The sequence below is a fragment of the Peromyscus maniculatus genome, chromosome 17, assembly GCF_049852395.1.
Source record: "Peromyscus maniculatus bairdii isolate BWxNUB_F1_BW_parent chromosome 17, HU_Pman_BW_mat_3.1, whole genome shotgun sequence".
Classification (NCBI taxonomy): Eukaryota; Metazoa; Chordata; class Mammalia; order Rodentia; family Cricetidae; genus Peromyscus; species Peromyscus maniculatus.
The window spans coordinates 4,966,880-4,982,698 of record NC_134868.1 but is presented as its reverse complement, the minus strand read 5'-3'; the positions used below and the strand labels follow the sequence as shown (position 1 = coordinate 4,982,698).

Here is a 15,819-nt window from a genome sequence, read left to right as displayed (position 1 = left end):
TGTGGGGTGGATAAGAGAGCTAGTTGAACATGAGAAAGAGACAGAAACCAAGAGGAGAGAAAACAAGTAAACAAAATTCTCTCATGGATTTTGCCTTTAGCTGATAAATTGAGTTTCTCTCCTAAGCTCCCACAATGATAGATTGTAGTCTGGCAGTATCAGTCAATAAACCCATTCATTATCTGAGATGCTTTTGATTAGAGAATTTAATCACAGTAAGAAACAAGCAATATAGAACAAAAAATGGTGAGCCAAAAGTGATTTTGTTGCTGCAGAGGACCAGAGATTGATGACTTTTTAGGAATGTTGAGGATATTAGGACTTTAAATAGGGAAAGTCATAGAAAGCTGTACATGGAGCATAACTGGCTATTCCTGTAGGACTGAAAAGATAGGAGTGTTGGGAGTAATGCGGACAGTGGAGGTCAAGGTCATACTATTTCAGTGGGAAATAGACTCCATCATTCTATTGGATGGTTAATACTGATGACTCATCTCATTTCAGGTCTACTGTGAAAACAAAACAAATGGGGCAGAAAGAAGTGAAAAGTCTGTGTTTTGTAGAGAAAAACAGCACTAGGTAGTTTTGAGTAGTAGTCCATTGGTGAAACAGGCAGGAACTTTCAAGGAGATTGTCCCCGCCCTTCCTCTACAGTAGAAGCCTATCAAGGTGCCCTAAGGTTAAGACACCATCCAGCTAAACCTTCAATTTATGGAAGGAGTAAGCAAAGTGATTCCTAGTGCCAGAAAGCAACTTCATACAGAACCTGCTGCAACTCTGGTCCAAGTGTGATAAGGTCCATCACAATTTAGAAGCCAAATTTGAGGTGATCACCCATGTTGTACTGGTTCTAGAAACTAGAAAGATGCAAAACTTAAAGGCCATGTATTCCTCCTCTGTGGTTTCTGTTCTACACTGTTAGATTCATGTATGTTTTTCATAGTTAGAAACCCAGTGAGGAGACTGAGAGTTCACTGCATGAAGCTATGAAGATGAAGCTTGTGTTGTTTTGAGACCATAGGATGTTGAGATATCCAAGCTATGAGACATCTGCTGTGGAGAGCTGCATGCTGGAAGTGGAAGGAGAAACATGTATGAAAAGTTGCAGGCATAGAAATATCTAAGCCTTTTAAGAATGAAGCCCCATGTGTCTGAGACAGAGCTACAGGATTTGATTTGATGTTTGCCCTGAAGAGTTTTAGTCTTCCCTTGGTCCAATCTTCCCTCACTGTGTCAACATTCCTGTATTTTCTTTTTTTTTATTTATTCTTCCCTCATACAATACAACCTACTATATTTCCCCTACCTCTATGCCTCCCAGGGCCCTTCCCTAATCTCCTCTTCCCCAGATCCCCTCTCCTCTGTTTCCCTTCATAAAACAACAGATCTCCCAGGGATGTCAACCAAACATGGCACAAGTTATAATAAGACTAGGCACAAATCCTCACCTCAAGGCTGGACAAGGCAACCCAGTAGGAAAAGAGGCCCAAGAGCAGGTGAAGAGTCAGAGACACCCCCCCCCCCTTCCACTATTAGGAGTCCTTCAAGAACCACAAAGATACACAAACATACATGCAGAGGAACTGGCACAGACCCATACAGGTTCCATGATTCAGTCTCTGTGAGTCCCTATGAGCTCTACTTAATTGATCTTGTGGGCTGTGTTCTCTTGGTGTCCTCCTTTAGGTTAGGAGAATTTTGGACTGTGATTTTTTTTGAAAATATATTCTTGGCCTAAGAGCAGGAATTTTTCTTCTATTCCTTTTATTCCCAGGTTTGGTCTTTTCATAGTGATCCAGGAATGTTTTAGATTTAATACTTTCTTTGATCAATATAGTCATTTCTTCTATCATATCTTCAATGTCTGAGATTTTCTCTTCCATCTCTTCTGTTCTGTTTGTGAAGCTTGCCTCTGTAGTTTCTTATTCACTTACCTAGGTTTTTCATTCCAGAATTCCTTCAGTTTGTGATTTTTTATTGCTTCTATTTCTATTTGCAGGTCTTGAACACTTTTATTCATTTCCTTCAACTGTTTTTTCTTGGCTTTCTTTAGGGGAATTATTCATTTTTTCCAATATTTTATCTTTTCCTTTGTTTAAGGGATTTATTTACTTTCTCTTCAAGGTCCTCTGTCACTTTTATAAAGTTTGTCTTAATATCTTTTACTCGTATTTCAGCTGTGTTGGAATATTCAGGGCTTGCTGCAGTAGGATACTTGGGCTCTGGTGGTGACATGTTACCTTGGCTGTTATAGATTGTGTTCTTAAGCTGTCATCTAGGTATCTGGTTTTGGAGTGATTATGGGTCTAGGTGACTAAATCTCAGTTTGTCTTTGTTGGATGGGTGGGTATTTTGTTCTTTGGCTTCTATTTGCTCTCTGTTTTTCTGGACTGTGTGGCCTATGGTTGAACAGAGGTTCCCCATCCACCCATGATGAGGGCTGGAAACCTGGTAGCAGGTGTAGTCTCTGTGCCAGCAGGAAGTTTCTGCCCTAGTTAGGGGCTGAGAAAAGGCTAAGAGAGGAGTTGGATTGGCAATAGTATTGGGGGGCACCACAAGAGAGGGGGCAGGTCTGTGAGCAAGTGGCCTACATGGATGTCTGACAGTTGGTGTGTCTTTTGTTTGAGCAGGGCATCTTTGCCCAAGTTGGGGGCTAGGACACAGCAACAAAGAGGCAAGTAGGACTGGAAATAGTGTTGAGGGATATGGAAAGAGTGGAAGAGGTTGATGGGTGGGCATTCAACTTGGATTTCTGTTGGCTGGCTTGGCCTCTGGTCAATCAAGGAGTTACCTACTTGTTCTTCTTCCTGGTGTTGCCTGCACTTGAGCAGGGGATGTCCACTGAGTTTTTGGGGTGGGGATTTGGCTACAGGGGTGGTGGCTGAAGTGTTGGTGGAGGATTGTTTCTGTGGGAATTGAAGGAATGAGCAAGTTCCCTGGGTTGCTGGCCTACCTACCTCTTCCAGCTGGTGTAGCATGCACATGAGCATGGGATGTCTGCCTGAGTTAGGGGCTGGAGCATGGCCTCATTCCTTTCTTTCTAAATGGGAATAAATCCTGTGCCATTGTATGTTGGAAAGGTTTAATTCATTTCTTGATTTTATAAAATGTCACTGTCAAGAGATTGTATTTAATATCAGAAGAGACATTTAAACAGTGTTGGGGCTGTTACAGATTATGAGGGTCACTGAAATTTTGCTAAATGCATTTTCATTTCTTTGGTTTGTTTGTTTTTCTTTTTATTTATTCTCTCATACAATACATCCTTACCACAGCTTCCCCTCCCTCTACTCCTCCCAGCCCCTCCTCCTTCCCACTCCCCCAGATCCACTGCTCCTCTTGGTATATCATCAACCAAACACATCATAAGGTGCAATAGACTAGACACGAGTCCTCATTTCCTGGCTGGAATAGGCAACCCGGCAGGAGGAGACCAGTCTGAAGAGCAGGCAAAAGAGTCAGAGACACCGCCTACTCCTACTGTTAGTTCCACAAAAAAACCCAAGCTAACAAACCACAGCATGTATGCAGAGGACCTGGTACAGACACATGCGATCAGTGATTGCTGCTTCAGTCTTTGTGAGCCCATATAGTCCCTGCTTAGTTGATTTTGTGGTCCATGTTCTCCTAGTGTTCTCTACCCTCTGGTTCCTACAATCCCCTCTAGCCTCTGGTTCCTACATTCCCCTCCACCAGTCTTCAGTAGAGTTCTCAGAGCCCCAGCTCGTGTTAGATGAGGATCTCCATATCAGCTGCTAGAGGAAGCCCCTCTAATGACAATTGGACTAAGCATAAGTCTTCAATTATAGTAGAATATAGTTAGGAATCATTTCATTGATTGTCTTTTGGGTCAGCTATATTTGATTCTACCCTAGTTCTAAGCCATCTGATTTCTGGTTCCTATTCATCCAGGCAGTGTTGGGCATGGGTTTCCTCTTGGCTTGAGCCACAACCTCATTGGTTGGCCACTACACAAGCTCTGAACCTTATATGGCTCCATATTCTTGATTACTTGTAGTTCTTACTAGGATCACCCTCATAGCTTCCAGGAAGTTTCCACTGCACTAGGTAGGCTTCTACATCACCTCCTAAAAGCTCCCCTATTCTAGTCGTCTCTCCTTGCATTCTCTTCCTCTGTCTCTCCCTTACTTACCTGATCCTTCATTTCCTATCACCAATCCACCTACAAAATCTATTTTCTCTTTCTCTTGTGTTTGGTTTTCTACTACTGTGAAGAGATACCATGACCACAGCAACTCTTATAAAAGAAAACATCTAATTCGGGTGGCTTACTTACAGTTCAGAGGTTCAGTCTGTTATCATCATAGTGGGACATGGTAGCATACAGGCAGACATAGTGCTAGAGAGGTAGCTGATAGTCTTACATCTTGCAGGCAATAAGATGTAAAGTGAGAAACTGGGTGTGGCTTGAACATATGTGAGACCTCAAAGCCTGCCTCCATAGTGACACACTTCCTCCAACAAGGCCACACCAACTCCAACAAAGCCACATCCTCTAATAGTGTCACTCCTTTTGGGGGGTCATTTTCTTTCAAACCACCACATTCCACTTCCATGACCCCAAAGACTTAGAGCCATATCATGATGCAAACATGGATTCAATCTAAAAGTCCCTATAGTGTATCACAGTCTCAACAATGTTTAAAAGTCCCAAGTTCGAAGTCTTTTCTGAGATTCATGCACTCTCTTAACTATAATCTCCTATAGTATCAAGCAGATCCCATACTTCCAACATGTGGTGGCACAGGATATACATTACCATTCCAAAACATAGAGAAGGGAGCATAGTAAAGAAATACTGGACCAAAGCAACACTGAAAACCAGTTGGGCAAACTCTGCATTTCCATATCTGATGTCAAAACATTCTTCAGATCTCCGACTCCTTTCAGCTTCGTGATTGTAACATACTTCTTTCTCTTGGGCCAGTTCCATTCTCTGTTAGCAACTCTCCTTGACAGGTATCTCAGGGTTCTAGCATCTCTAACATATTGGGGTATCCAAGGCAATCCAGACTTTAATTTCACAGCTCATGCAATGGCCACTTTGGGCCTCCATTCATGGTTTTCACTGACAAATACCTGGCCTCAGTGGATTTCCTTAGTCTCAGGGGCAGATTTCATAGGCCCTTTCTTCTATCCTTAATTCAGAACCATGTGGCCAAAGCTGCCAAGTTCTGCTCCTTGCTGGACCTGGAACATGGCCACCTCGTTTACTTACATCTTTAGCCTCTTTCTCTTTTTCTCCACTGCCTAAACTTGGTTGTCCTTGAACTTGCTCTGTAGACCAGGCTGTCCTCAAACTCAGAGATCCCCCAAGATTCTGCCTTCCTGAATGCTGATGTTAAAGATATGCACCATCACACCTGGCTCTAAGCTTTTCTTTAATTCCTTTTCACAGATTGGAAATTTAGCTGAGTGGGATCTTGCCCTGAAGTCATCACTCCATTTATTCTATTTCTTAACTTGTTTATCTCCTTAAATACAGGAATTTGCTCCATTCCACCTTCTGGTGCTCCCTTTCTCCTCAAATATTTTTTCCTTGCTCAGCTTGCTCCTTTGTATTATATATCTTCATTACAGTTAACACTAGTAATCATACAAGAGAGTCTATACTAGGTTGTTTAGATGTCCTCTGCCAATGGAATTAATCCAAAACTCTTCATTTTTGCTTCAGGCAAAGTTTTTGGACAAGGGCAAAAAGCAGCTACTTTCTTCACCAATATATCACAAAAAAAATCTCTTGGCAGCATACTAAAATTCTTCATCTCTAAAATCTCTTGATCCAGGCATCAAATCATACTCAGCACCACTGTTTTCCATGCTTTTACTAGCATGGCCCATTAAGCAGCACTTAAAACATTCCACTGCTTTTCTAATCCAAAGTACCAAAGTCCAAATTCCTCCAAACTAAAACATGGTCAGGCATATCACAACAATACTCCAGTCTCTGGTACCCATTTGTCTTAATTAGGGATTTTATTGCTGTACCAAAATACTGTGGCCAAAAGCAAGCCAATGAGCAACTCCTCTCCATGGATTCTGCATCATCTCCTGCTCCAGGTGCCTGCCCTACTTGAGTTCCTTTCCAGGCTTCCTCCAATGAAGGATTATGATGTGGAAGTGTAACTCAAATAAACCCTTTTCTAACCATCTTGCTTTTTGATCATGGTGTTCTGGCACAACAATAGAAACCCTAAGTAAGATACAGGAAAATACATGCATGCCCCCTGCAGCCCTCCTTGTTACTTAGCCTCTCTGGATCCGTGGATTTTGCTGTGATTATTCTTTACTTAACAGCTATTATCCACTTATAATGAGTACATATCATGTGTCTATGTGGTTTGAGTTGCTTCACTTGAGATAATAACTCATAAAACAAGACAATTAACACTGGGCGGTGGTGGTGCACACCTTTAATCCCAGCACTCAGGAGGCAGATCTCTGTGAGTTTGAGGCCAGCCTGGGCTACAGAGTGAGTTCCAGGAAAGGCACAAAGCTACACAGAGAAACCCTGTATCGAAAAATCAAAAATAAATAGATAAATAAAAAGACATTAACAAACCAAATAATTCAATAAAAATTGGGTACATATCTAAACAGAACTCCAACAGAGAAATCTAAAATGGCTGATAAACACTTAAAGAAATATTCAACATTCTTTGTCATCAAGGAAATGGAAATCCAAACTCCTTTGAGATTTTATATCTTTCAGAATGACTAAAAGAGATGACAGAAGTGACAGCTCTTGCTGGCAGGGATGTGGAGCAAGGGGAACACTCCTTAATTCCTGGTTGGAGTGCAAACTTGTATAGCCACTGTGGAAATCAGTATGGCAGTTCTTCAGATAATTGGGAATCTATCTGCATCAAGACTCAGCTATACCACTCTTGGACATATACCCAAAAGATGCTTTGCCATCATACCACAAGGACACTTGCACAACCATGTTCATAGCAGCTTTATTCATACTAGCCAGAAACTACTATGTCTATCAGAGAGTGTGTTGATTGATGATTGATGGGGGAAGGCTCTTCCACTGAGGAGTATTCCTTAGCAAGTGGGCCTCAGGTGGATATGAGAGCTAGTTGATATGAGACAGTGACCAAGCCAGTGAGACAGCCAGAAAACAATGTTTGTCCATGGTTTTTGCCTTCAGTTGCTAGCTTGAGTTTCTATCCTAAGCTCACAAAGTGATGGACTATAATCTGACAAGAATCAGCCAAGAAAAAAAAAATTCATTATCTGGTTAAAGAATTTAATGACAGCAACAAAGAAGCAAGTTAGAATAAAAAAAAAATGGAACAAAAAAGTGATGTTGTTACTGGTCAGAACCTGGGAATATTGTCTTTTGGAGGAAAATGGAAGATATCCAGACGTTAGTTGGCAAAATGTATACAAGGCATAAACAGAGCTTAACTGGCTCTTCTTATAAAACCCAGAAGATGGGAGTGTTGAGAGCAATGCAGACAGTGGAAGTTGAGGTCATGGGATTTCTGTTGGAAATAGAGTCCATGAAAAATTAAGTTAAAGGTCATTTGTGTGATATTTTGACCAGAAATCTTTCTCATTTTGCCTATTCCCTGAGAAATTGAGTAAGGTAACATTAAAATGTAATGGACTGATTTCTTAGATGGAATATTGAATCTGTGGGATGGCTCTTAATGATGACTCATTTAGGACTACAGTGAAAAGTATCAACAAGTGGGGCAGAAATAAATGAAAATGTGGTTTCAGATGGCAATGAAGTACTAAAATAGAGACAGGAATTTTCAAGGAGATTTTCACCATTAAAGAAAATGCCCTTGCATTTTCAGTGGAAGCCTAGGAAGGTGCTCTAAGGGTAATACTCCATCAGTTAATGGAAGGATGAGTCAAAGTGATTCCTAGTCCCAGAAAGCAGCTTCATACAGAACCAGTTGCAGTTGTGATCCAAGTGAGGAATTGTCTATCCTAATTAAGAAGCCGAACTTGGCAGGATCACTCATGTTGTGCTGGTGCTAGAAACAAAAAGGAATCAAAATTTCAGGTTATGAGTTCTTAGTCTGTGGTTTCAGTTCAGCACTGTTGCACGTATCTATGTTTGGCAGATTCAGAGATCCAGTGTTGAGAGTTCATTGCATGAAGCTGTGAGAATGAAGCCTGGGTTGCATTTTGAGACTACAAGATGTTGAAATATCTAAGCTATGAGATATGTGCCATGGATTGCTGCATATAGGGAGTAGAAGTAGCCAAATGGAGAGATATATGATAAGTTGCAGGAAAAAACGAGCCATCTAAGGCCTTTGAAACAGAAGCCCCGTGTGTCTGAGACAGAGCCAAAAGATTTGATGTTTACCCTGCTGTCTTTTAGTCTTGCCTTGGTCCAGTCTTCCCTCACTGTCTCCATTATTCTCTTTTGGAATGGGATTGGGCATTCCGTGCCATTGTAACTTGCTTTCTGAATTCACAAGATGTCACTGTCAAACTATTGCCTTGAATGCCAGAAGAGACTTTGGACATTTAAACATATATGGCCTATTGCAGACTATGATAATCATTGAAGTTAGAGTAGATACATTTTTATCATGGGATGACCCTAAACCTATAATGACTTGGGTCAGAATGTAGCCAGTTGAATGAAAATCTCCTAGATAGGATGGTTTGAATTCTTGTTTCCCTTTGGTGGCTATCTTTGTGGAACCTTTAGTAGGAAGAGTCTTTGTGGGTAAAGTTCCTCTTTGGGGATAGGATTTGCATGTCAAGGCCTCAGCCCATTTCTTGGTCCTTGTGTCCTGCTGTCATGCCTTCACCACTGTTATACATGATGTCACTGAGGCACATAAGTTACAGTTTAAACAACTGCTGTTCAGTGGTGAGCCATTTTGCTAGCCTGATTTTTTTTTTTATTGTTGTTCTAATTTTAGTTTTGAACACAAGGTTTCTCTGTGTAGCCCTGGTTGTCCTGAAAGTAGCTCAGTAGACCAGGCTGGCCTCAAATTAGAGATCCAGTTGATTCTGGATCCTGGAGTGCTGGATTTTAAAGGTGGGCCAACATTCCTGAAATATGTATAAAACTGGCTGGTAGGCCTGGAATATAGGTTTTTGTACATGTCAAGCATATGCTGTTGTGCCAAGTTCCACCCACTCACATCTTGAATTTTGAAATTTGGCAGAGGGTATTCCCTTTCCCATGTTGATGATACTCATGACATTAATACTGCCTGAGCCTTCTGAGTCATTGGATTGCAGATGTGTGACATTCTTCTTGCCTATGTGTTTATTTTGAATTCATATGAACAAATATGAATATTTTGCCTGTATGCATGGATCTGCACCACATGTGTACTTGGTTTTTACAGTAGTCAGAAAATGGCCTCAGAAACCCCTGCATTTGGAGTAATGGACAGTTGTTAACCCCCATGTAAGTACTGGCCATTGAACCTCCTATCTGTAAGAGCAGTAAGAGATCTTAACTGCTGAACCATCTATCCTTCCCTATGTTGTATATTAATGACCAACATTTACATTATTAATATTTTCACCTGTTCATGTGTAACTACACTCCCTTTTAGTAAGATCTTAATGTCACAGTTTAAACTGAGGCACTTCAGGTTTCTGGAAGAGTAATACAGAACTAGAGTGAGTGCATACCTCTTTGTAAGAACTTTAGTAAAAACCTCTCAGTTCTTTCTACCTTTTTTTTGTTTGATTGATTTTTTTTTCCTTTGGTGGAGATGGGTCTTATTCCTTATTTTTTTTTTTTTTTTTTTTTTTTTTGGTTTTTCGAAACAGGGTTTCTCTGTGTAGCTTTGCGCCTTTCCTGGAACTCACTTGGTAGCCCAGGCTGGCCTCGAACTCACAGAGATCCGCCTGCCTCTGCCTCCCGAGTGCTGGGATTAAAGGCATGCGCCACCACCGCCCGGCGGGTCTTATTAATATGTAACTCTGGCTGTCCTGAAACTCATTGCTTATGCCCAGCTGGCATCTAACTCAATTATTCACCTACCTCTGCCTCCAGAGTCCTGGGATTAAAGGCATGAGTGAAGACACCCAGCTTGCCCACCTTTTTTATACTTTGTAATTGTTCACTCAATTACTCTGATGTGTTCTCAGTATTGTTGACCTGTTTGCTTGCCTCTCTATGTCTGTTAATAGGCATTTCTCTTTCAAGATTATATCCTAGTCAAAGGGTGCAAAAAGGACAGAGGTGAACCTTTTGTTTAGTTTCCTTCTAAAATGACTTAGTGATTACATTTGAAGTTCTATGTCATGGAATAAGTGTGGGGAGCACCAGAATTTTATAAATATGTTGTCAAAGAAGTATAAATTTATAATTTTTTCAGCATCATGCTTTTTTTTCTACACATGTATGGGATATTTTAGAATGGAGTGACCTATGATGATGTACATATTCACTTCTCTTGGGAAGAGTGGGCTTTGCTGGATCCTTCCCAGAAGAGTCTCTACAAATATGTGATGCGGGAGACCTACAGGAACCTCACTGCTATAGGTAATACTGAATTTTCCTTCACATTTTAAAATAAGAGAAGAACTGTTTCTTGGTTGTTGATACACTTCTATAATTTTGATCGAGAAAATGGAAGTATGAGGTGAATAAATCAGGTACGGTTTTAAGGTTCACTGGAAATCGTGACTTAAATATTGCACAATTTCCAATAATATATCATACGTTTTCTCATACATTATTTTAGGCTGCAGTTGGGAAGACTGTAATATTGAAGAAGGTTGTCAAAGTTCTAGAAGACATGAAAGGTAATTTTCATGTACAAGCATGATGCAAATGTGCCTCTGAAGAAAATTTAATGTGTCCTGCAAGTTTTAAAGAAAAGCAACAGTATAAATAAACACAGCTTAACGTGTGTTGATGATTATTAAATTCTCACAAAACCATATACCTCCATGTCAGGTAGCTGATCTATGTTTGCAAGACATTCCTCTAAGAAAGAAGAAAAGGAAACAATGCCTTAACAGATATCACCATTTGAATCATAGTCCCATGAGAACTGTACTGTAGAACTGCCAATCCATTTAGTTTCATAATACTCAGATATTGCAAAAGGTATAGACATTGAGTAGGTCATAAGTATATGTTTCAAACCTTCTAATAAGCAATCTTCCATAGTAAGGCTAGTGTTACTCATGTACTTGTTACTTTACTAAGTTTATTCAGAGGGGCAGTTTATGAGAGTCAAGAAGGTTGTTGTGGAGAAACCTTAGTCCCTGTACCACAGAAAGTCAAACTGTATATACAATGTGGAAACCATTTCTTTAATAGATTTCCCATATGTCACTCTGAATAGAAGCCATGTGCACATAGGGATATGGAAAGAAGAAGTTTTCCTCCCTGTCTCCCAGAACAATTAGAAGATATGTAGCAGTCCCCACTCTGAGTAGACTTGTTAAATGTGATACAATTTAGAATTTACAAGTTTACAATTAATTGGTTTTCCAACTTTATTGGGAATATATCAACCACCTCATACTGCAGAAAAATCTCTATGAGTATTCGGATATATGAATATGTCTGTTTGTCATGATTCACTTTGCAAATGTATGACTCACACTATAGGAAAATTTATGAATGCAATAAGTGTGGTCAAGCTCTGAGTTTTTCCAGTTCTTTTCAAATATGTGAAAAATCTCATATAGAAAAAAGATGGTATAAATGTGGGCCATGTAAAAACAGCTCTTACTATTACAGGTATCTTTAAAGACACAAAACAGCCCTTACTGAAATGGAACACCAAAAGTATAAACCTTAATATCTGATTGATCTCTAAAACTAGACCAAATTGTAAAATTAATTTATAGAGATATGAAGATTCAACTGTGTAATGTATTAAAGCTTTTACATATGCCACTTATCTTCACAGGCATGAAAGAAGTCATACTGGAGAGGAACACTATGAATGTAATCAGTGTGGTAAAGCCTTTGGAAGTCATGGTCATCTTGAAATACATAAAAGAACACACACTGGAGAGAAACCCTTTGATTGTAATCAATGTGGCAAAGCCTTTGCACAACACAGTTATCTCCAAAAACATAAAAGAATACATACTGGAGAGAAACCTTACAAATGTAATCAATGTAGCAAAGCCTTTGCACGTCATAGTCATCTTCAAAGGCATAAAACAACACATACTGGAGAGAAACCCCATGAATGTAATCAATGTGGCAAAGCCTTTTCCCGGCACAGTTATCTCCAAATACATAAAAGAACACATATTGGAGAGAAACCTTACAAATGTAATCAATGTGGTGAAGCCTTTGCATGTTACAGTCATCTTCAGATGCATAAAATAACACATACAGGAGAGAATTATGAGTGTAATCAGTGTGGTAAAGCCTTTGCGTGTCACAGTACTCTCAGGATGCATAAAAGAATACATACTGGGGAGAAACCTTACAAATGTGATCAATGTAGTAAAGCCTTTGCTTGTCACACTCATCTTCAAATACATAAAACAACACATACTGGAGAGAAACCCCATAAATGTCACCAATGTGGTAAAGGCTTTTCCCGGCACAGTTATCTCCAAATACATAAAAGAACACATACTGGAGAGAAACCCTACAAATGTACTGAATGTGACAAAGCCTTTGCATGTCATGGTCATCTTCAAATGCATAAAACAACGCATACTGGAGAAAAACCTTATGAATGTAATCAGTGTGATAAAGCCTTTGGACGTCACAATCATCTTCAAAGGCATAAAAGAATACATACTGGAGAGAAGCCTTATGAATGCAATCAATGTGGTAAAACATTTGCACATCACAGTTATCTCCAAATACATGAAAGAACACATACTGGAGAGAAACCTTATGAATGTAATCAATGTGGTAAAGCCTTTGCATGTCAGAGTAGTCTCAGAATACATAAAAGAAGACATACTGGAGAGAAACCTTATGAATGTACTCAATGTGATAAAGCCTTTGCACATCTCAGCAGTCTCCAGAGACATAAAAGAACACATACTGAGGGAAAACCATACAAATGTAATAAATATGATAAAGTCTTTGCATATATCTACAGCCTTTGAAATCATGAGAACAAATCATCACAGAAAAACTATAAATGTAGTGAGTGTGGCAGTTTTGTACTTCATGGTAGTCTATACAAGAGTAAAACTTTTAGTGTTTAATTGGTCTGCTAAAGACTTGGCATATCACAATAATCTTTGAGAAGCTGAAAGACCTCGTACTAAGGTACTCTGACTATAAAGGATTTGTTAAGATATGTAGCCAGCACACTTACATTCAATTACAGAAGATTATTTATTGTGGAGAAAAAAAATTTGACAATTGTCAACAATATATTCAAGCATTATGATATCTCTCTTTATTTTGTTTGTACCTGCAAACTTATGTGGACAAAAGCCCTGTGAACTTAAATGATAAGGTGGCCCTTTTAGATTTCACACTTCAATTATGTGAAATAACTCATTCATGTGTAAAACTTTATAGATATATAATAGTGCCTTTTCTGTTGCTGGGATAAAACATAATGTCTAAGTCATCCTATGAAAGAGTTGGCCCTTGGTTGCAGAGGGATAAATGATCACCATGAAAGTGGCAATGCAACAAGTACCAGATATGGCAGCTAAAGCAGGAAGCTAAGAACTTACATCTTCAATCTGCAGCATGAAACACACAGGAGGAACTGAAAACGATGTGTGGGTGTAAACTCTCAGATCCAACCCCCACTGATATTTCTTCCAGCAGGGTAGCATTTCCTAAATCTTCCCAAATGATACCACCAACTAAGAAGGATTGATTTTTCTGATTTCATTCCTACTTGCTTATTTGTTTTAATTTTAATTACGTGATGTCAGTGTGTCTTTGTGTGTATATGGACATGTGCATGCTAGTTCCCAAGTAGGTTTAGACCATTGGATTTTCTTGTAGCAGGAATTACAGGATGTTGTCCAAAACCTGACCTTGGTCCTAGGATTAAACTTGTCATAACTTCTTGGCTCTGTCTCTAGCCCTGTAAATACTTTAAGGCCTTTTAAAATCATCTTTATATCAGGAAATAGGTAAGAAAAACTCTATTCATGTAAATGATTTGTTAAAGAGTCTATACATCACAATTGTCTTTAGTTTCAAGAAAAAAAATCTTTTATCTTCTCTTTTTCATCATAGTCTTAAAGGGAGTAAATTACGTGCCATGTTCACTCAAGACCGATGGTGGAGACCACTGTATTGTGTTTTATATTTTGGAACATTTGAGCTAGATATTAAGCATGATATATGTGTGGCAAATCCATTTGCTGAAGTGTGTATATTATGGTTTCTATAATCCATCTGTGGCATTTGTTCATCTTCTATTGTGCTTTTATTTATTGATAGGTATTTTCCTGCTGTAATGTATAGAATGACATACCCATCATCTAAGTGGTTCATTTTTTATTAAATATCAGGCAGTGTGACTGTAAAAGGGTGGTGGGTTGTTATTCCCAGTTTTGTTTTTCATATTTACAAATTCCTTTGAAATGTTGTTTGTTATCCAGTATGGCTTGGATGTCAGTATTTAGTCGGGATACATTTGAACTCATGACAGTATGTGGCAGCCTCCTGAGTACAAGTCCAAGCACAGATGATGTACCACCAATGTTTGCTGTTTTGTCAACATGTTTTTTGTTAAAATGCTTAATAGAAGAGAATATAAGAAACATTATATACCTCATATGTGTATCCAAAGCAGCATTTTTATCTGTCTGGTAGAGATGTAATAATGTAGGATAATCCGCAATCAATTGTATATTTCACAACATAGCTTGATGTGCTGTGGATATGTATATATCAGTTGATGTTCCATGTATTTTTTTATGTCCCCGTTAGTTGTCTATTTGGCACTTCTTCTTGAAGTACTGCCTTCTAAGGAAATTATTCAGAGATGCCAGATAATGTAATGGTAATGAGGTTTATTTTTTAAAAACCCATTTTTGCCACCCACCCCTGCCACCCACCGTGGCCTACGGTGGGTGGGAGAGCCTGCCCTGAAGTTCTAAGAGGAGAGCTGCTCCTGCCCCCCACCAGCTATAGCACTGCAAGTCCTGCTACTCACCTGGACAGCACAGTAGAGCCAGCCCTGTTGTTGGGAGTGCAGGCGAGCCAGCCCCAAAGTTGTAAGGATGGGAGAGCTAGCCCCACTATTCTCATCTCTCATGCCATGGCACGGTTGGAGAGATGCCCCCCTTCCCCCTCACCCCTTGCTGTCTTTGGCAGACAGAGCTGACCCCCTCCTCCTTCCCAGCTGGGACACTCAGGAAATTGTGCCCTGCTTCTCTCCTGGGCAGCCACAGTGGAGCTGAAACTGTTGGTGGAGATGTGGGTGAGCTGGACCTGAGAGTGGGATAGTTGGCCATGCCACCCACATCTGACATGTAGTAGGGAGGGCAAAAGAAAGATGCCATCCCCCACTCATGCTGGCACCTGTGGTAGGTGAGGGATCTGGGACCCCCCCTCCCCCACTAGCTGCAGCACTTGGGAAAGCAGGTCCTGCACCTCACCTTGGCAGCACAGTAAAGCTGAGCCTATTGGCATGGGTGAGAATAAACCGACCCCAAGAATGTGAGCTCAGGAGATCGGGTCCCACCTCCTGTCTGCAGTATGGTAATGTGGGCAGGGAAGAGATGCCCCGTGATACCTGCAGTAGGTGGGAGAACTTGTCCTGAGGTCAAGAAAATGGAAGTTATCCCTGCCCATCACCATTTGCAGCACTTGGAAGAGTGACCCCCGTACCTTGCCTGGGCAACACAGTAAAGCTGACCCTGCTGGTGTCGTTGTGGGAG

General features: G+C 40.1%; 1 protein-coding gene and 1 pseudogene across 2 annotated transcripts in view; both read left to right on the top strand.

Moving 5' to 3' along the window:
* LOC102907579 (uncharacterized) overlaps positions 1–12,988 on the top strand; it is a 33,683-nt pseudogene extending 20,695 nt beyond the window's left edge. The window contains exons 2-4 of the transcript XR_013045269.1: positions 10,384–10,510; positions 10,713–10,773; positions 11,895–12,988. The product of XR_013045269.1 is annotated as an uncharacterized LOC102907579 (transcript). The remainder of the gene's footprint in view (positions 1–10,383; positions 10,511–10,712; positions 10,774–11,894) is intronic.
* LOC121820853 (uncharacterized) overlaps positions 1–15,819 on the top strand; it is a 90,834-nt gene that overhangs the window by 20,695 nt on the left and 54,320 nt on the right.